The sequence below is a fragment of the Mastigoproctus giganteus genome, chromosome 7, assembly GCF_048544385.1.
Source record: "Mastigoproctus giganteus isolate SK-2022 chromosome 7, ASM4854438v1, whole genome shotgun sequence".
NCBI lineage: Eukaryota > Metazoa > Arthropoda > Arachnida > Uropygi > Thelyphonidae > Mastigoproctus > Mastigoproctus giganteus.
In genome coordinates this window covers 220,466,930-220,488,363 of record NC_143581.1, presented here as the reverse complement: position 1 = coordinate 220,488,363, position 21,434 = coordinate 220,466,930, and the positions used below count along the sequence as shown (strand labels likewise).

The following is a 21,434-nucleotide window of genomic DNA, read 5'->3' as shown; positions in this document are numbered from 1 at the left end:
AAGTTCTGGGAACACTAGTATTCTAAGTGGGATGTTTGGTCAAAAAATACGAAATATTTATTTTATAATTTTTTTTGTTTTATCATGAATATTTTTTTACACCATTGTTTTTTAAATAAAAGTATATGCCAGTCCTCTCTAATTCATTTACATAACTGTAGTTTACCACAGTATGCCACCGTTAACAAAAAAACCCAACGTTATTCATCTAAACATTTGTCGTAAAAGATCTGTGTGTAGATAAAACTCATTCAGAGACTTCATCTGAATTGAAATATCTTACTACAAAGAGATCGCTTTGGGAGTCTGAGAGAGAGAATGTCTTGCAAGTACACTCGTTGACCTACTTTGCCTTCGACACATGCGTGGATATGTTCAAAGACGTGTTCTTTCTGGGGCGAATTTTTTCATCCATAACGATGTGCATTGAGAAAGTTTGGTGTTCAGAGAGGGTAAACAAATGATTCTGATGCCAGTTACAGTCGGAAGATTCTGATTTACCATTACAATTATTGACCACACATCGGAATGGAAAATAAACCTCGGTAGAGTTGATCGAATTGGGGAGGCTTCGGAGACCTCTGGGGGGTTGCGTATAACGAAGAAGGGGAGGAGAAAAATCCTTTCCTCTTAACCCTCTGAGCACCCGGAGAGTTGGCGAAAGGATGCTGTATCGATTGGGAGATGTTTTCTTCCGGATGGCACACGAGGAAGTCCCGGTGCATTGTGGGATGGGTGGAGTGTGTGCTAGTCCATGCAGGCGCACTTCGGCTCGACTCGACATGTTGTGGTGGTCGCTGGTGGCGGTCGCTTTCTCGCTGGCACTTTGTCAACCCGTACGAAGCGCGGAAGAGAAGGTGAAAAGTCGGTCGACTGTTTGAACGCTGCGCGCGTGGTGTACGCCATCCTCCTACCCCTTAACCCCCGGCGCCTGGGATTCTGCAACTGCATCTCGTGCGTAATTACTACCCTTTGCGGAACCGAAGAGCATGCCACAACTCGTGGATACGTGAGAGTGTGTGGAGAATGCCCCGTGCATCTACCAGCTGATGGCTTGGTACAGTTATCCCTGACACTGTCATCCCTCTGGTGCGATCGCTGCATCGATTGGAATAAAAGGTAATAGTTCAAAAGGTTGTGTTGTAGTTCATAGATAAAATACTGCTTTGGGAGTTCCCGGTTCTGGGGAACAGCTCGTATTATTATCGTTTGTAAGAGTCGCATCATAATCAGGCACTGCATAATCGATCATAATTTTCTCCCTTTCTGTCGTGTTTGTTTAAAAGGAAACTGTTTCTTGAAGTTTTCTTCCCCTCCCCCCGAAACAGCTACACCCCCACACTAACATACTGCGGAATATAGTTCTCATATACCTAATAAAGTGTTTCTCACAGAAATGTACAGTACCTGCACAAATATTAGTATTAGCTACAATGTCTGTTCAGCTATTCGCTGCGTTGGAAGGCAATAAACGTTACTGACATTTTCTATCGCTTCATCAACGAAATATTTATTAAAAACAAAACTTCAACTACAAATATGCAAATTTGACATTCTGTGAATGATGGATTTTTAGATTTGTATAAAGACTTTGATGGTTTGCTTGTAGTGAGGGAAAAAATACATTTGGAGAAATGAACTTGAGTTTCTAAGCCGGAAAAATGTATCTGGTTAAAATATTAATTGAGTATTTGAACATCTTGGAGTTAACGAATTTTTTTCAAGCATGAAACACGAATGTTGTTTTTAATAAATCATGTGTTTGCAACTGGTGAGTTGTAAATTTTCAGTACTATTTTTTCCACAACCATGAATACCAAAAAAAAAAAGTGTTTTTTATTAAATGAATTGATTCACCAGCATTTTTCAGAAACATTGTTGAAGGTTTCGGATCACATTATTTCTTAAGAGTTATGTAATTAGTTTAATTAATTGGTAAACTGGTTGTAATCCTTTATAAAATTGTCATTTCTTCCGATTTACAGATTTTTATACGAATTATCAATTCATATTCATCTTTTTTTTTCTCTCTCTCTTTCTCAGAGTTTTTTTTTTTTGTTTTTGTTTCTTTCTCTTAATTCTTTCTTTCCCTTTCTTTATTTCTCTCTTCCCTTTCTCTTCATTCCTCATTATTCGCACTTTTCTCCCCAATTTCTATTATCTCTTCTCTTCTTTCATTCTTTGACGTTTTTTCCTTTCTCGCTCTCTTCCTCTTTTAGTTTTAATCTCTCTCCCTTTCTATTTGTCTCTCTTTTTCGTTTTTTGTTTCTGCATCTCACTGTCTGTCTGTCTGTCTGTCTGTCTGTAATTTTAAATTTCACTATTTCTCTTTCTTTCTGGTTCAGCATTTCTCTCTTTCTCCATCTCTATATTTTCTCTATTTCTCTCTTTCTCCATCTCTATTTTTTATATTTCTCCATGTTTCTCTTTTTCTATGTTTGTCTTTCTGATATTATCTCTTTTATATATTTTCTTTTATATTTCTGTATCTCCTCTCTTTCTGTATTTTTCCTTTTCTATTTATTTTTCTTCCTTTTTTTTTTCTGCATGTCTCTCTCTCTCATTTTAAATTTCTCTTTCTTTCTGGTTCAGCATTTCTCTCTTTCTCCATATCTATATTTTTTCTATTTCTCCATGTTTCTCTTTTTCTATGTTTGTCTTTCTGAATTTTTCTTTTATATTTTTGTTTTATATTTCTGTACCTCCCCTCATTCTGTTTTTATTCCTTTTCTGTTTCTGCATTTCTCTCTCTCTCTAGCTGCCTCTCTCTGTCTCTGTTTCTCTCTCTCTCTCTCTAATTTTTCAATTTCACTATTTCTCTTTCTTTCTGTTTTAGCATTTCTCCATTTCTCTCTTTCTCCAGCTCTATATTTTTTTCTATTTCTCCGTTTTCTCCTCTTCTGTGTTTGTCTTTTTGATTTTCTCTTTTATATATTTTCTTTTATACCTCCTCTATACCTCCTCTCTTTCTGTTTTTCTTCCTCTGCTCTCTTTCTCTCTCTCTCTCTCTCTCTCTCTCTCTCTCTCTCTCTCTCTCTCTCTCTGTCTGTCTCACTCAGTGTTTATCTTTCTTTCTATTTCAGTAATTTTCTGTTTCAGCATTTTTCTCATTTTATATTTCACCATTTCTTTCTTTCTTGCATTATTTTTCAGTATTTCTCCCCTTTTCTGTCTTTCTGTTTTTTTTCCATTTCTGTATCTTTCTCCCCGTTCTCTCTATTTGTTCGTCTTTCTCATCTTCTATTTCCGAATTTCTCTCTCAGTCTGATTTTATTTTTTCCTCCCCTTTATATTTCTGTATCCCCAATCTCTGTGTATTTTCTCTCTCTCTCTCTCCTCTCTCTCTCTCTCTCTCTCTCTCTCTCCATCTCTCTCTCTCTCTCTCTCTCTTTCTTTTGTCCCATTCAAAAACAACTTTTTAATGTGCAGAACAAATTCAGCCCTTCATAAAATACGAAAATTCGTGAGAAAAACCCGCATGCAGTTGTAAAAAGAACTCACAGTTAGTTATAATCATGGATCCACTTACTTCTTTCCAAATTTGTCTGCTGAAGATTATCCAAGTTTCCTTAACAGGCTGTGAACGTGAAATACATTCAACTTGGTGAACGATAAGACTTTCAAGACCCATCTCTAAATCTCGTAATTCAACAAATCCTCTGAATCTTTATACTCCATCGATGCCTTTTAATGTACAAAGCACGTCAAGCAAGATTCACTTTTATTCAGATCCATTATCTCAGAAGTTGTGTTCAAAAATAGATATTCAATCCAAGATAAAATTGCGGACATATTTCATGGACTCCATATAATAACTGTCCTCAAGATGTCTATGGCTCTATCCGGAATGCTTCCAACATTTCAAAAATAGACGCTTTCCACCTTTCTGTAAGCTTCCATTGTACCTTAAGAAACAAATTTGCGAGCAACTTTGTCTCTTCTACCAGAAACTCTAAATCCTAGAAAGCCTTTAACAAGCTAACTTACAGAGGAAACCAATCAAAACTTCTTTTAAAGACCGGAGAGCAACATTTGCCAGCCAGCCAGCCGAATTAAAATCAAACCCCTGGTGGCAAAAAAAAAAGAGAAATTAAAAACAGTACAAAAATTGTCCTAGGCTTAACTGCTGACACGCTGCCCATCTCGATAACTACAGAAATTGACAAAACATACACTGACCCTGCAGAAAATTACGAACACCTTTTAATAATGAGTCCGGTAATTATTGAAAACAATGCATTCACACACCTCAGTGGTTCCAAATTATTTCTTCGTTGCAGTTTATTTGCGCATGCGTGTGGATGACAGTTGTCTAGCGAGCACCAAACTGTTTACATTTGTCAACAAAGAGAATAAGTGGAGCAAAGCTTAAAACACATGTTTAACGACCTGTTATCTACACAATAGGCATTTATTGTTCGCGCTGTAGATGGCGCTGTAAACTAAGCAGGTGATCAATTATTCCAAAACAAAGCCCAGTATAACTTGAAAGAGTTTAATTGTACTTTTGAAGTGGTTTTCTTATTTCTGTAAATGTAATTTCACGAGAATAAACATTTCTAAATGGAGAGATTTGTACGTAAGGGGAGAGTAGGGGGTGGAGTATCTTTCAGTAGCAGCGTTCATATCCCGTCGGGTCAACCATGACAATAGCTACGTCGTTTCCTAAGACGTTTGCACAAAGTTGTTGGAGGTGAACGACGTAGTGAATGTTAAAGCTTTGAATGTTATAATTAACTGTAAAATGAAGTGGTCTGAGACTATATTTAGCAGTGGGAAATGTAAAACATAAATTTAAAGTAATTGCCTATGTCATAATTATTAGTCGTCAACGTAGATACGCGAATATCAAGTTTCCAGTCCAGTAATTGCCCCCTGCTCTCTTCCACCCAGCACGCTTAGGTGGAGTTGCATTTTGAAGATAAAATTCTTAGACATGACTCCCTTTACGGCTCATCGATACGGCTCTAAGTGTCACAATTATCTGTGACGTATTCCCCCAACGTCATCCACTATATCAACCCACCAATTAGAACCAAAACTGAGTGAATATTTCCTCTAGGGAGAAATAAACTTTAGGAAGGATTTAGAATAAACAAACGCATTTATTTTGAGAGAATTTATACCGGTGGCAAAAGGGTCACTGAAATTTTTAATCAAACGATATAAAGTATGACGTTAGACTGTCAATACTACGATGTCTATTGCCGAATCTGTGTACTCCAGATGATTCAAGTCAGGTCTCCCATCAGGAGATGCGACTTGAATCCTCTGGAGCTGAACCTTGTTGAAAGGTCCAATGGCTTCCATAGAACACAATTTGTTCTAGAGCTTTACAGTCTTCTCAAAACAGGATTGTAGGGCTGTGATAAACATTTTGAAGATTAAAATCTTCTTCGATAGTGACAATTTTTCTTGTCCGTGGAAGGGTTCATTTATGGGTCTTTTTCGCTTACCACTTTTCACAGTCTCTTTTATTTCCTTGAGCAGCTACCAGCCTTTAGTTCCTGGTGAGTATTTTTTCGAATTCGGTTGCTAACAAGCCTTGATCACATCTAGATTACTTGGGCGATTGATCTAGAGGTCATCTATCGTCTGGATGTCGCTGTATCTTTTTAATGGCATTGTAGATAAATTGTCTGCTAATTCCTAATGGTTGGAGTAATTTGCAATGTAGACTCGATTTTCTTTATCAAACTACCTCATGTTAACTTGTACAAAAAAGTTAACGTGATTACTACTGAAATCTTTGATTATTCCAAAAACAATCTATTGATTATTTTCATAATAATCAAAGAAAGTTAAAATTGCAATTAGGGGTTTCATTTTAATCAATGAAATATGTGTTACCAGAAAAACAGCACCCAGTAAACATTTTTTTCCCGAGTAAATAAATCATTCTCTGAGTTCGTTGCCTTCCTGAAATTGCCAATCAACACAGTTCATTGATTTTCTCTACTTAAAAAAACGTCATCAATACTTGCCGCCTACGCTCTGACCTTTAAGGAGCATAGAGTACTCCAAGTTCTCAAGGATTGCTGTTCATTAGATGTTTGAACCCCGTAGTGTCTATCATTCAAGAGAGCAGATCCATCCACCCTGATTTTGGTTCTATTGACACACACAGCGTGATCTATTGACTTTTCTTAAAATCATCATCCAGATGGGTCCAGGCGCTACCTGGTTGGTCGAAAAGAGTAACCAAACTCTCCTTTTTGTTTATACATTCGTTATTCATTCTTCTAAGATCATTCATTATCATCTTGATGACTTATGATGGCGCTTAATGGTTAATATTTATATCCAGCATTATTTATTCGTAAATTAGGTGCGTTATTATGACGCCACCTGGTGGATAAAAGAGTAACTAAACTCAATTTTGTTTATTTACATTTATACTTATTAAAACAGCACATATTAGCATTTGGGCGAGTTACTGCACCACCTGGTGGACGAGACAGTAACTGAACTACCTTTTTATTTATTTACATTAAACATTTTCTTCTTTTTAAGGCGATTTATATGCAGGCTGCTATATATTTATATCACGTCTTACCACGCTATATTTATCTCTCTCTCTGATATGTGAGGAACAGAATTAATGTGTGCAGACTGGTCCCTATTGTTTTATTTTGTCTGAGGCACTGTATTTTGGCAAATCGATGGAGTGCTGTTTCTAAGAAGGCTTTCATGTAGTGAGTATGTGGGTCAATATTAAGAAATGATGGATTGGCGCCCTGTACGACCTTCACTTATATTCTTAAAGACACATCAGACGCCCAGATGCGATTCTTTATGCCAGGCAAGCCTATGATAAAATATTCCTTCTGTCTCACGCATTCTCTGCTAGCAGCAACTGCTGTTGTTCTTGAAGGAATCATCCATAATGCCCTGGGTGCTCCTATTGTTAGCATATCATCGGCAGAACTCACATTGCAAGCTCTATGGGTGTGCGTGAAAGAGATGAGAATCAGATTCTCTTTCTATGACTTTTTTTTTTTTTTTTACTGAGAAATGATTTTTAATTCCGGTGTTTGGAATTTTAACGAGATAAACGTATTTATTATTATTTTTGTTAGTAATTAAAATCATTTAAAAAATTAATTTTATAAGTTTATTACTTTTTTTAAAAATAATAAATAATTTTACTTATTTTGAATTATTGGTTTTTAAAAATCGCCTTCAAAATCTTTTTACCAAAGTGAACTTGCAAATGCTATTTAAGGGATTCTTGTTTTTTGAGGCGGTCTCCAGGGTTTCCCCCTATGTGCCTCAGTAGCGTCTGTAAAACAAACATGTAAAGATCGGCAAATGTGAATAAGTTGGTGTGCAAAGTTTATGTTGAATGTTCGCTGCCCCTTCACTCCCATCCCATGCCGCGTGGAGGCGTTCCAGAGATCACCAACAGGTAAAGACTCTTAGTGGGATAAGAAGAAAACTGGTTATCCCAATAAATAAGGAAAATGAAAAGGAAAGAACATATCGTGAGAAGTAGAGTAAGGGAATGGATGGGAAAGAGAAGAAAAGCAAAGGGATGAAAGAAATAGGCATCCCTCAGAAGAGGAAGAAGGCAAGAGTTTAAAGAGTAAAGAATATAAGGCCTAGTGGACCTTTGATATCGTATGCTTGGATTTCAGGAAAGTTTCTGATACTGTTGCACATGGAAGACTATTGTACAAATTGGAGCAGAATGGCATTAAGGACAAGTTCCTACAATGGATAAAAGGATGGTTGAGTGGTGGTCAATGGGTACTGCTCTAAGTGAATTAATGTTATTAGTGGCACCCATTGATCAATATACAACACAACAACAGTGGGCCCAACACCGAACCCTGAGGTGTCCCTCAGGGTTCGGTGTTGGGCCCACTGTTGTTTTGTATATTTATCAATGATATTGGTGAAGGTATATCAAGCTAAATGTCAAAGTTTGCAGATGATACAAAGGTTGGCAGGGTTGTTAATGGCAGTAATGGCAGTGCGCTACTGCAACTGGATCTAGAAAATTTGGGCAGATGGGCTGAGAATTTGGGCAGATGGGCTGAGAATTTGGGCAGATGGGCAAATGAAGTTTAACATTGACAAATGCAAAATACTGCATATGGGTAGAAGTAACCCCAGAGGAACGTACTAACTGTGTGGTACTACACTCAGGGAAGTGGAAAGTGAAAAAAACCTGGGGGTAATTGCGCAGTCAAATATGAAGTTCGCTGAGCAGTGCAGATGGGCTGCCAGGGCACGTCATGGAGTCTTGTCAATGATATATAGAAATTTTGCTAGCAGGGAGAAGGAAGTGATTATCCCTTTATATAAGGCAATTGTCAGGCCACACCTCGAGTACTGCGTAGATGTCTGGAAGCCTCATTTTAGGAGGGATGTAGAGTTGCTAGAACGAGTACAGAGAAGGGCAACAAGACTGGTGAGGAGAATAAAGGGTTTCTCTTACGAAGAAAGGCTTAAGTTCTGCAAATTACAGTCTCTTGAGACTAGGCAGGCACCTGCGAGGTGATTTGATTGAGGTATACAAGGCCTTGAATGTATTGAGCAGGCTCAGTGCTGATGGGATTCTTCCTCTTGCTCAGATTACAAACCTGAGAGGGCATAAACTGAAATTGAGGAAAAGACAGTTGTCGAATACGCGTAGATGTGCGGAAATTTGCCTTTAGCCAGAGGGTGGTTAATTGCTGGAACAAACTTCCATCTGTCGTTGTGGAAGTTGATAGGTTAAATAAATTCAAGGACAAACATTTGGAGCAAGTGGATGGGTGAAATGGGAATTTTTTTTTTGGCTGATGCTTGTTTCTTGCATCATATGCATCTGCTAATGCTAAGCTTACGCAGTTCGGTAAGGCCACACAACCAGATCATAAGTAAAACTAATATTAATATACGCATTATTTACAAAGTCAACAATTTAACATTTCTCTCAACTAGAGAAGAATAGACAAATCATTATTTATAGTTATAAGGAAATGCCAAATTTGGTTATCAAAACTAGAATCATTTTTGGAGATTAATTTAATTTAACACTTGCAGGAAGGGTGCTTTCACTCCTGCACTTATGCCAAGAAGTAATCATGGAACAAGCCATCAGTTAGAACACTCTTAATAAGACAGTAAAGAAAACTCTTAACATTCTACAACGAAGGAATAACGATGAAATCCGCTTTAGCATGTAAACTCCATCCATTTTAGAGGATACACTTTAACCCTATCAAGTAGGTTAACCAACACATATACACCTAAAAGAGAACATAAACATACAGCATGTATCCTTTCCGTACTTAAATCGTCAAGTTTCACCAACTGCCCAACAAATCAACAATTAACACAAACAAATCAAACCTTATCCTAAGTTTGGTCCTTACAATCAACTAAAGACGAAAACAGAAAAGACATCTATTACTCACACTAAGCTAGATATAAAGACCTAAGGATCTTGTCTCATCCATATACAGCTTGGACAAACCAATTATCAATTCCCACAATACTTCTGAGCCAATGTCGCGTACATAGAAGAGATTCAACCATGTACAAACCAATTCTCATATAGAGTAGCTAAGTATCAACAGTGCAGTCCAAGTTCAATAAACATAATACTCAATGACATATCACGTTCAAAAACAATTAAACCAACCTTCTGTCTGATTCAATCCTAATATTACTAGGACTACAGTTTAACGTTTTGCAATAACGCATAAAAACGTTGAATATATCATCAATATTCTTTCCAAGTTTTATTTCAGAATCATTAATCTGGACAGATACACGGATCCTTATCGGTCCAAAGATTATTTTCAACTATGTACAATGTTCATGAAACAACCAGCTCAATATCTTATCATTGTCTTCTATTAATCTTAGAATCCACATACATACTAATTAACTAATGAAACACAATTGTGTTAGTCACTTCAAGGTATATCTCTATCCATTATAGGTTTTCTTCTGTTAAACAGCTTATCTGCATATTCAGATAAAGCCATAATTTTCTTATTCTCTAAGAACTGAGTTCAATTGATCGAATCAGATACCCCAGTTAGGATTTGCGGCTCATGTCTAATATCCAAATATATGTTACAGTCAAATACCAGATGCTCCACAGTCTCAGGAGCACCGCAATGACAGGGAGGGCAGTTGACCAAACCAAAAGAGAATAACTTGCTGTTAAGGTTCCCGTGTCCTGTTAACAGAAACGTAACATTAAAACCAGGATTAAACCAGTTCTTCTGTTTATTATATTCCGAGACATGAGGAATGAATTTATTTGTAATTCTACCTAACTCTGATTCACTCCAGTCTTGTTGCCAATCCCTTAAAAATAAACATCGAGGCCTAACAATATTATCTTTTTCCAGTAAATTGAGATTCAGAAAGTAATTCCCCACACCAGCTGGTAGATTTTTCCTACAATGATATTGCAGGTATCGAAAAATTACCTCATATTGTACTGGTATCCAACAACAAAGAACCTGCAGAGCCACGGTCGAAACCGTTCTGGAGGCCCTAGACACAGCCAAAAGGAAAATGCGCTGCGCCTGCAAAAGGTACTTTCTAACTGAACAATGACTATCTCTGGAGCCCCAGGCTCCAGCAGCATAGCAAGTTATTGGTAAAAATAAACAAGAATAATACAATTTGAGAGTAGAGGGCTTAAGGCCCCAGACATTTTTGGTGATTCTCATTATTTTACCTGTCAACACGTTGATCTTATGTGATACATATTTAGCATGATTAACAAAATTAAAGAGGGCACACCATTAAGCTTAATATTTGGTGGGGGGTCGATTTAAATTTAAGTAGCCTTTTAACAACATCTGATTAGTTTTAGGGATTGAAATTTTTAATTTGTGTTAAACCCCAACAATTTAAGTCATCCAATATATAATTTTTTTTTTAGTGTGGTTTTTAAGTTTTCTTTTCAAGAATAGAAAAAGTCTTTGTATCTGCCATTTAAAAATCTTGGATCCTTCATCTCTAGCGGGCTGTTGTTTTATTTTCTTGTATTACTAAATCATTCTAAGAAGTCTGTTTCCTTAGGGCTAAAACTTGTCAGTTTAGGCATGTTGGCGTTGCTGTGGTATAACTCCACCTCCCCCCCAACACCCCCTATTCCTGTAAAGCTAGATAGCGATCGAACATCAGCCCATGTTCGTTAAAGTCGCATATTTCTGCCTGAGGACAATCAGCCAGATTGGCAGACAACACAGTTAAAAGTTTGGAATGTATAAAAATCAATGCAGAAATCTCGAAATATGGCATCGTAAAAAATTCATTGGAAAGTTCAAAAGAACAGACACAAAAATGCCACGGTTTAAAAAAAAATATTCGTTAGATGGCGCTACGTGTCTCGCCAATACTATTATGATCAGTCTGATATATTTGCGCAGTGGATTTTGGATACAATCTTTTCTTCGAGGATTTTTGTATTCCTAAAAAATAATTGTTGAAAAAAACTGACATGGGCATTGGGAATTTTTACGAAAAATCTGATGATTATTTGTGCACAGAAGATAGGCAATCATTTGGCATCCACCAGTTTTCTGGAAAATCAGTCGCTCCCTTTTCTCATCACACTATTGATTTTGCCCAGGGTAGGCTTCGCTGTAAGTAATGGGAAGGTCGCCTGTCATTTAGAGAAACCGCCTTAGAAAACCACCGAGACCTATTTGATGCTGTTCTCTAACAGGGACATTGGTAGTTTAGCAGCCACCGGTTAATAAATGAGGTAATGCAAGAAAACCGAAGCAGTTTTTATCAAGAAAAGCAATATAACGAAACTTCCTAATAGATAGGGACATGGAAAGAAAATACTTTTTATAGAAGGCGTCTGCCTTACATCTAATAAAGGAAAAAAATTTTTTTTCCCAATTATTTCTCAGCCGATAGATACAACAATATAGCACGAGACTTACATCACGCGCACTTTCAAGAAAAACGTCACTTTCAGCGAGTTTATTTATTGTTGAAGGCGGCGCAACAATGGAATTATAAATTTCAATTTAATCAACAATGAAGCATAAATTTAGCCACGTGCATATGTCATCAACGCTGAAGCACGAGTTAAAAATGTCAATTTCCTCTTTGGACGAGTTTATTTTTCATGGGGGAGAACATAAAATGATTCTTTGAGCTTATAAATAAAATCTTTTGAAATAAATGACTGCAGGGGCTTTTTTTTTTGTACACAATTTATCCATATTTTATGTACTTAATGCTTTTCCACTTCAGCTCCCTTGCAGCCGATTATTATGTCTTCGAGATAAAAAGTCCGATGGTATCGCGTTCAAAGTTAACCAACTGGATATTTCCTCATGCGTGTTAAGTAATGGTTTTATTTATTTTTTTAGATGAAAAATATCCCGCAATCGATACAAAAAAAGAGAGAGAAAGTTAGGACAGAAAGATAAAGATAGACAGAGATAAATGTATAGATAGAAATGCACTGTGTTAATATTTCGTTTCTATTATTGTTCTTAATCCGTTTGAATTTAAGGAGCTTATAGGAGGGAGATAAATCCTAGGAGCCTACGAACATTGCTTGTTTGCATGGGCTTTAATAAGAAGAATATTCAATTATATTGAAATCTGCTTAGGCGGAAGGTGTTAAGCAGATGACGTTTGCCATGGTTGTGTAGATACTGCGCCTGATTTGTTTGTCGTATAACTAGAACGCATTAATTGGGTGTAGCGGGTTTGCAACCTTAAAGTTTTCGATTAATACTCGCTGACTTTTATTAATTAGATGTATCTTTGGTACTTGCATAGTCAACTTGATCTCTTTTGCTTACATTAGCATCTCTGGACCGAGTGTGAAGTGACAGTCGTCCTTTATCATCTGTCGCTTGATTAATTTCTTCTATCGCTTATGCGCAAGAAATACTGAATAAGATAGACCTTATGGTGCTTCCTTTAAGCGCAGAGATTTAACACAAATACACTACGCTCCCAAAAGTACTGGGACAGTCTTCAGACACGGGTAAGATAATCCCAATGAGCCCTATTTAAATTGCGATTGAAAATAGTGCAAAAGAGATCGGACAACTTACTTTTTAAGCAGCCCCCGTATCTTGGTGATTTCGAGAATTATGTTTTCCGCAGCTAAAGGAATGATGGTGTCCACGCTTATCAGGCATAATACCACTTTATTTTTTGTTCTTTTTTTCCGAATTATGTTAAGGGCATTGTTATAGAGATCTGTTACCTTTCTTTTCAAACAGCCACCATACAAAAGTCTCTGATTTGTCAACACTGAGGACATCGTATTGTTCACTTTTGTTTATCTTTCGTTCTTTGATCAGCTCACTGGGCACTGATATCAGGGCACTGATATTTTTATTCCAGTGCTTTCAAGAAGCTTCTCAAATATCGTTGAATTGGGAAAGTTTCCTCTTCTGTGCTTATCGTTTAGAAATCTTATAAATTAAATGAAAATTTCTAGGACGCATTAAGAATTTCAAAAGGTATGTCCATTATATATAAATTTATACTGTAGTTTATCTCTAGCCACCTTCTGTTTTATAATTTGAAATTGTAAATCTGTCTGTACGTACATTGCCAATGATTAGAAATTACCCAGCGAGAAGTTTATATATCTGACACCGTGCACGGGAACCAATATATTTTCAAGTCTAACAGAATTAATTTTCTCTCGAAATACGAGAAACATCCATATTGCGTGTATCCGATGCTGGAGTTTCATCTGTTTGGCCCTAGATGCTGGATTTCAAGGAAGACTAGGCTGTAAATTTCTTCTGTATTTTTCAACGTACAATTCCAAAGTTGAACACATTCCATCTGTTTCATTTCTCTGATTTAGCATAAGCATTTAGCAAAAAAAAGTCCATCTCTTCCAATAGTTTGTATAGTTCTTCCTTGAATTTATTCCAACTGCCCACTTCCACAAGAACAGACGGAAGTTTGTTCCAGCAATCAACCACCCGCTAGCTGAGGACAAAACCTCCAGACATCTACCATGCACCATCTTTCCTCGGTTTGAATTTATGCCCCCTCATGTATGTAGTCTGAGCAAGAGGAAGAATCCCATCAGCATTTAGCTTGCTAAATAAATTCAAAGCATTAAACACTTCAACCTGATTATCTCGCAGGTGCCTAGTCACTAGACGCTGCAATTTGAGAGAGAGTCTTTATTGCCCTTCACGGCTATAAAGTCAGGGGTTTACAGACTCCCGATACTCGAACAATTATTTACAAAATGAAAAAAGGTAATTATACAAATGAAAACATTTTTTAATACAAAGGAGAGAACCCCTCACGAGAGTTAGGTCTCATCGAGCTGGCTTAACATCGAGATAAGAGCACCAGCTCAATCAGACAGGAGCAGATGCAAGGTACACATCAGTCATTGCTGATTAGTCCTGCGAGTCCTAATTTTTTTTCTAGTAAGTCCGGTCAACGGCGAATTTGTTCAGGTCGGCGTCAAGTGTCTGGGTTTGCTTCAGCAACTGCTGAGGGAGAAACCTATCCGAGAGATGGAGTCGTGCTGAACGCGGGTAGAGCTCTGGATTGGCCCTAAGGGTAGCAGGGGAATTCACCATCCACAGGTATCCCAGAATGAAGGTGTTACAATTATGCCTGTTATCTTAACTGTTGCTTGGAGGGGTTGGTCGTCGATTAAGGTGGGAAGCCGTGGAATCCGGAGAGAGTCGGCAAACTGTGTAGTGCAAATCAGAACTGGAAGGTTGGGCTTCCTGTTTGTCCACTTTAGAAGACAGAATTCTGCTGTAAAGAGGTTTCTTTATTGACGGTGCCTCTGACGCCCAGATTTCAGCAGCATAGAGTAAAGGTGGAAAGGTAACTGTTCTTATGTACTTCACGGTTGTCTTTTTATCAGCGATATGTATGAGATGTTGTTTTGCTGTCCACCGGAGTCTTGAAGCACGTGTGAGGAGCATGTCTAAGTGGGCGTTAAATCAAACTCGAATACAACGTCTAGATCACGATGGCTGGACAAAATTGGGATGAGGGTGTTGCCGACTGAAGGCTGGAGAGATGAAGGAGTTTGCTTCAGTGAATACACCATGAATTCGGACTTATCAGGAGCCCAAACTGGCAGAGTAAGATGTGACTGCGGTGAGAGTGTTGTTAATCCGCTTTTACCAGATCTAGGTTTTGACTGGAGATGATGAGAGTGAGTATCTTGATATCGTCCGCATAGCTCAGTAGACACCGAGAATGTGCAACCAGTGGGGAGATAACAGATGAAAACAGAAGGCCCGAAAGGACCCCTCCTTGTGAGATTCCTGCAGTGACGGATCTTGTAAGGGTGCGATCTCCTGTATGAAGCTTTATAACTGCCATGCAGAAAAGAGGGGGGAAAGCATAGTATGTTCCCTGTGATCTGGAAGTGGCATTCCAGGAGAGTGAGAAGTTGGTTTACTTGGATAGCATCAAATGCGGCTTCAATGTCTAAGTAAGTAACAGCTAGTTCTTGCCTTTTCTCAAATGCTGAGGAGATGGTACTCGTGGTCGAAGTTTTTTTCCCCCTGGAAAATAAGTTTACCTTTTGTCACCTTTTGATCCCTTTGGTGAATTGTAAATATATTCCACATCTCCCATATCTATAGATCTTCCTTGAATCTAAAGATGCTCTCATAATTATGGTTAAGGATTTGGTCCCGCTGCTACCGCCATTAAAATAATTGGATAAATCCCATCCACCCAATGTTCATTTTTTATATTTAGCCTCAAACTTATTCACTTTCCTCTCAGTTATAAGAAAATCATTAACTCGTGTTAGAGTTTGATAAACTTCTGGTAAACTACTCCCTTGCCTAAAGAATCCTCACGTGAATGTAGATTCAGAATAGCTGTTCAGTTTGCCAGCAACCTGAGCAGAATCATCAACAGTTAATCCATTCACATCTAGTAGACTAATGTGATTTTTAACCCTCTTCCTTCTACCTTCAATATAAGCAAAGAAGTCTTTGCTGCTTTTCGTGACATTCTTTGCCAGAGATTTCTCGTAATCTGCCTTAGCTTGCCTAATCGTATTTGGGACATGATGGCAGACTAATTTATATCTATTGTAGACATCTGTGTCACCTTATAATTTATAATCATCCCATGTATTTTGCTCCTTTGCCATGTCTCTCATCAGTTCACCTGATATCTAGGGCTTACAATACCGGTCAAAATCTTAATACCGGTATTCCAAAAACAAACGTTTTTCTCAATAAATTTTGATGACATCATCATCATCATCAGCCATTTTCAATCCACTGCAGGATGAAGGCCTCTCCAGCAACTTTCCAGTTTCTTCTGTTTTGATGACAGTTAGGTGCAATAAAGTAAGGGAAAAAAAACAAGTACTGTAATTACTTGAATTCATGTTTTAAATAAACTTTTATTGCAATAATAAATATTCTGAAAAATATCACCAAAATACAGTTATTCTGAAAACAAAAAAATACATATTGTTACTGCAAAGTTTAGTTATGTTTAAGCATCCACAATACCTGTCTGAATAAAGCAAACTCTTGAGAATCAAAAGCAATCAATAGTATGATCGTTTAAGATGGATCTAATTTTGGTACATACAGTATTTGATTAGCGGCAGAGAACGCCCCTTTGGGATTCTATGCTGGATGGTGCTATTGTACTGAGATAATCGTAGAAGATCTCAGTCCATATTTTCTAGGCTTTGAACTGTTTTAGCAAAAATAGTTAAAAGTATTTCATTAATTTCCGACTCAAGTTCATCTTTTAAAATCTCATTGGAGTCAGGAAATTTCTTAATTTGGAAAGAATTTATTTGAGGAACACTGATGTTCTGTTCCATGTTGGTCTTCCATGGTTGAATTATGTTCATCATTTTCTGAAGGAGAAGGACCTTTTATTAAGCGAAGTATAATTTTCACTACAATATCTTTACTGAGTGTGGGAGAGAGCAAAGAGTGCATTTAAGGAATTCTTCACATATATAAATGCAAAGAACGGAAGAACAAATCAGATTGGACCCTTATGTAATGGACGTGGGATAGTATTAGATAACATAGCTGAAGTTGCAGATGAACTCAACAGTTACTTTGCATCGATATTTACATTAAAAAACCCTTTGTGTCAATGAGATATTATGGAAGTGAAGTTGAAAAACAAATTTAATTAATGATGTTGAAATTTCAAATGATTATTTAATGAGAACTTTTGCGGCTACAAGCGAGTAAGGCTCCTATGGTTGATGACATATACCCTATAATCTTAGAGGCGGCAAGTGAGTGCATTGAACCATTAAGGCTAGTTATGAGAGCATCACTGGACTCAGGAGCGATTCCGTTGGATTGGTGTAAATTGGAACATAAAGGCGATTCTAAGAGTGTAACGGGAAATTACCGACCGGCCAGTCTAACTTCAGTAGTAGGGAAAATCATGGAGGCAATGATCAAGGGTGGAATTCAGGATCATTTGGATCTAATTGAAATTCTCAAGGATACTCAGCATGGTTTTGTAAAGGGAAAATCATGTGTAACAAATGTGGTTAGGCATTTTTACAGGTAACCCGTGAGCTGGATTTAGGGAATAATTTCGACCTTGTTTTTTTGGATTTCAGCAAAGCATTTGACTCAGTCCCACATGAGTGGTATTACTTTATAAGCTGGAGCAGGCTGGAATCATAGGGAAAATCCTTAGATGGATAGCACGATAGCTTGAGGGCACTAGGCAGAGGGTTGTGATAAATGGTTATTCCTCAGATTGGGTTAATGTAAGAAGTGGGGTTCCCCAAGGATCGGTATTGAGACCACTGTTGTTTTTGATTATCTTAAATGGCATCTATGAAAGGATGGAAGGCGTGAGGTCTAAACTTGCAGATGATGTAAAGATCAGTAGAGTAGTTAATGATCGCCGTCAAGCAGAGCTTCTTCAGAGTGACCTAGATAGACTTCCGGGATGGTCAGAAAAGTGGCAGCTATGCTTTAGTTCAGCAAAAATGCAAGGTCTTACACCTGGGGAACAGCAACCCCAAAATAACTTATACACTTGGTGGAGTTGAACCAAAGTCAGTAGTGGAGGAACGGGACTTTGGAGTTACGATATTGTCAGACATGAAATTGTCCGAAGATTGTGGACAGATTGCAACGTTGCATGGTGTCCTAATGATGATTTATTGAACATTTGCTAGTAGAGATAACGACGTCATAACCACATAAAGGTGATTTTATAACCTTTATGTGATTAAATTATAAACAATTATTTATTTTTTTTAAAAATTAGTACCGAAAAAACGGTATTTTTTGTATCAATACCGGTATTTCAATACCGGAAAAAAAATGACCGGGATCTTGGTATTGTAAGCCCTACGGTTATTCATAACGAAACATAACGAAATTCTTTTAGATCTTATCCTTGAACAACATTTCAATTGGTGTAGAACGCTCATTAGCTGCTGTGGTTATAGTATTCTTTATTATATTATATGGTTTATCAGTCCACATGTGTGTTCGTTATTTATTGTATCTTCATTACACCTGTCATTATACAACTAGTGTTAATGGAAAAAAAGAGAAATTTGCTTGTATTAAATATCCCAATTGATGTAACTCTTTTGGAGGTCGTTGGGGTTATAAGAGATTGTGCTCATTAGGTCAGAATGCAGTCGACATGTTTTCAACCTGTACGAACAATTTTCATTCACTGTTACCGTAAGTGTGTCTTCACCGCTGTTCTGATACCCGCTTTCTGGATCTTGGAATCTTTTCCCAAGTCTACAGAAAATCGTACGGCCAACATCTTACTATCTGCCTATATCTATTTGAGTCTGATTAGAATTCAGCCTTCCAGCGGCTCTCTCGCAAGGATTCGAGCAGCTAGTTCCTTTCAGACAACCCACTGGGAACCCTGATGCGACTGGTTGGTTCAAGGAACAAGGAATTGCCTGTTTATAATATATGTGGAAAATATTTCACGCCTTATCTCACTTCATTTAAACATATTTTCAATCTGTCGAAAAATTATAATCTTTGATATTTCCACAGCAGTGATCAGTGTAGTGGAAACACAAGGATACCTACCCCTATCCCACCAAATATTCCAACTTTAAAAAGATGGGTGCTTCTCTAATCTATAACTGGCCCACAAGCCTTGCAGAAATCGGCCCAGTAACTTTAACCGAATAGTCATGACTTGGCTCCTGGCGACTTCTACGTGATTCTACTTTTCAAACACTTTTGTGGTGTCACCATTTTTCAAAGTATGGTAATGGCATCATGTTTTCACCGATTGGTTAACAGACCGTTGTCAGAGTGTCTTAAAATCTAAATGGAGTATCTGAATGGAAGTACCTTGTTCTCATTTCAAATAATTTTTGAAGGAAGTGTTGTAAGAATGTTCAAACCACGTTTAAACTGAAGCTGTAGGTAGATAGTTTTCCGGTGTTCATCATAAATCACTTCTCTCTTAAGGAAATCTGAGTTGGGCGTTATGTGCCTTGCCTTAACCTAAGCAAGTAGCTTGCTGATTTATTACTCAGATGAGCAAAACTCTGTCTCACCACTGACTAATGAGCGTGCTGTTACGATGTGTTAAAAGGCTATAGGCACACCAACTGTCTGGTCAAGAGAAACGGCACAGCAGACAATTGGGAATGAGGCCAAAGTGGTTCGGGGAAATGAAACCAGATGAAAATAGATATAAATGAAGCTAATCAGATGGTAAATAGACTCGGCGTCGTTGCAATTGAAGACAGGAAGTACTTCGTTGTGTTTTCAATTATCTGGTATCATTGAGAGTCTCTTCTATCCATCTAGTGGTCTCGCAATGTCTTTTTATTAAGGTGATCAATAAATACTGCAACTTTTGTACACTATCTGATAAAAATAAAATGAATTGGTGATGTTGTTTCTACATTGAGCAGTCGAATTTTAAATTTTATTAAAAATACTCCATGCATTTTTTCGCTTTTTGCTGGAATTTTCCATAATGAAACGTAGATGGGTAAGCAGTCGAAACGCGGTCCATATAAGATATTTCATTAATATTAACGTTTCATTTCATTTTTTTATTTTCAAAAGTTTTCCTCTTAAGTTTAAAACTATTTTCTTAAAGGTTCTTAAAATTTTAAGAATGTTTATGATTCTTTATAAGAATAAATAAAAATTGAAGTTGTTAGTTACTACGTTAGAGGCAAAAGCAATGTTGTCATGGCTGTTTTGAGCAGTTTTGTATTTATTTTGGAGGATTTTGAATTTTATATTTAATTTTTTTGAAGGGTTTTGAAAATTTGAGTGAGATTTTTAACATAATGGTCGAATTAGGCTATCTCTATCAAGGTAACATGGTCTTTACCTTCTCAAAATTCGTGTTTTTCATCCCGAAAACAGAAAACTTACTAGAATCCAGATAATTTATCGACTCCATACACTGACGCCTCACAGCCTTAACGTGCTTTGACGAAAATTCAAAAACAACTTCTCAGACTCTCAGCAAAAGCTAGACAGACTGAAAGAGAGAGAGAGAGTGAGAGTGACACGCAACACACATTCGTTTCGATATTTCGCAGTGGTCCCTGCCAGCTGCATGATCACTTCAAGCTAACTAACATCTTTCCTTTTTTTATACATATAAAATAACAAAAGATATAAATATTACACTGGAGATAAAGTTTTATTAAAGTAGCCAAGTCCATTTTGAAAAATGCATCTGAAAAGAAGATTACTTGGCAAGTATTCAAAGAGACTTTATTATGGAAAGGAACTTTTTGGAATGCAAAACGAAGTTATGTGCTATTTTTATTTTCTTTTATTTTTGATAGATTTACGCAAACAGAAAATGCAGTGCTCTTTTACCTTAATCTTGTTCTAAACATAAAAAAAATGGTATACTGACAAAATTTGAAATTTTAAAATGACTTAAAATGCTAAGAAGATGCAACAAACACAAATGTAGAGGGGAAGGGGAAAATAAAAGAAAAACTCGTTCTATAACGAAGAAAACTCTTTGGTAAGATTAACTTGCACATGGCAGAACTAAACCCATCTAGGACACGCATTTTTGATGGTATTTTCCAATTCAAATTATTGGGTGCAGATAATAATAATTTGCGTTCGAAACCACGAATAATTTTGAATTTATTAATTTAAATTAATGGATTATTTGCATAGAATTATCATTGAAAATTTTAATAATAAACACTATTAAAATAGGATTTTTCTGCATGCCATAACTGATTAAACTTCGTCTGCTGATATCAAAATAAACCGCCATTTTGCAACATTTCACTTTTTTCACGTGCTGTCTCCATGGTGATATTTAAGTGACAGACGTATTATTAAATACGTCTGCTTGTTTTGCCATTTTATATCCGCCATTAAAGATCATTCAATTTGTAATTTCCGATTTTTACTCTGACTATTAGCGAATAAATGAATCTAATTTAATCGCTCAATTATTTCTTTACGCTTATTTTCGAAAATTAAAATTAA

The 21,434-nt window shown here is 37.0% G+C and overlaps 1 protein-coding gene across 1 annotated transcript in view; it reads left to right on the top strand.

The window, feature by feature from the left end:
* The first annotated feature begins 790 nt into the window (after positions 1-790).
* Positions 791-21,434, top strand: part of LOC150083704 (suppressor of lurcher protein 1-like) — a 363,928-nt gene continuing 343,284 nt past the window's right edge. The window contains exon 1 of the mRNA XM_090378137.1: positions 791-1,119. The gene's annotated coding sequence lies outside the window, so the exon portion shown is untranslated. The remainder of the gene's footprint in view (positions 1,120-21,434) is intronic.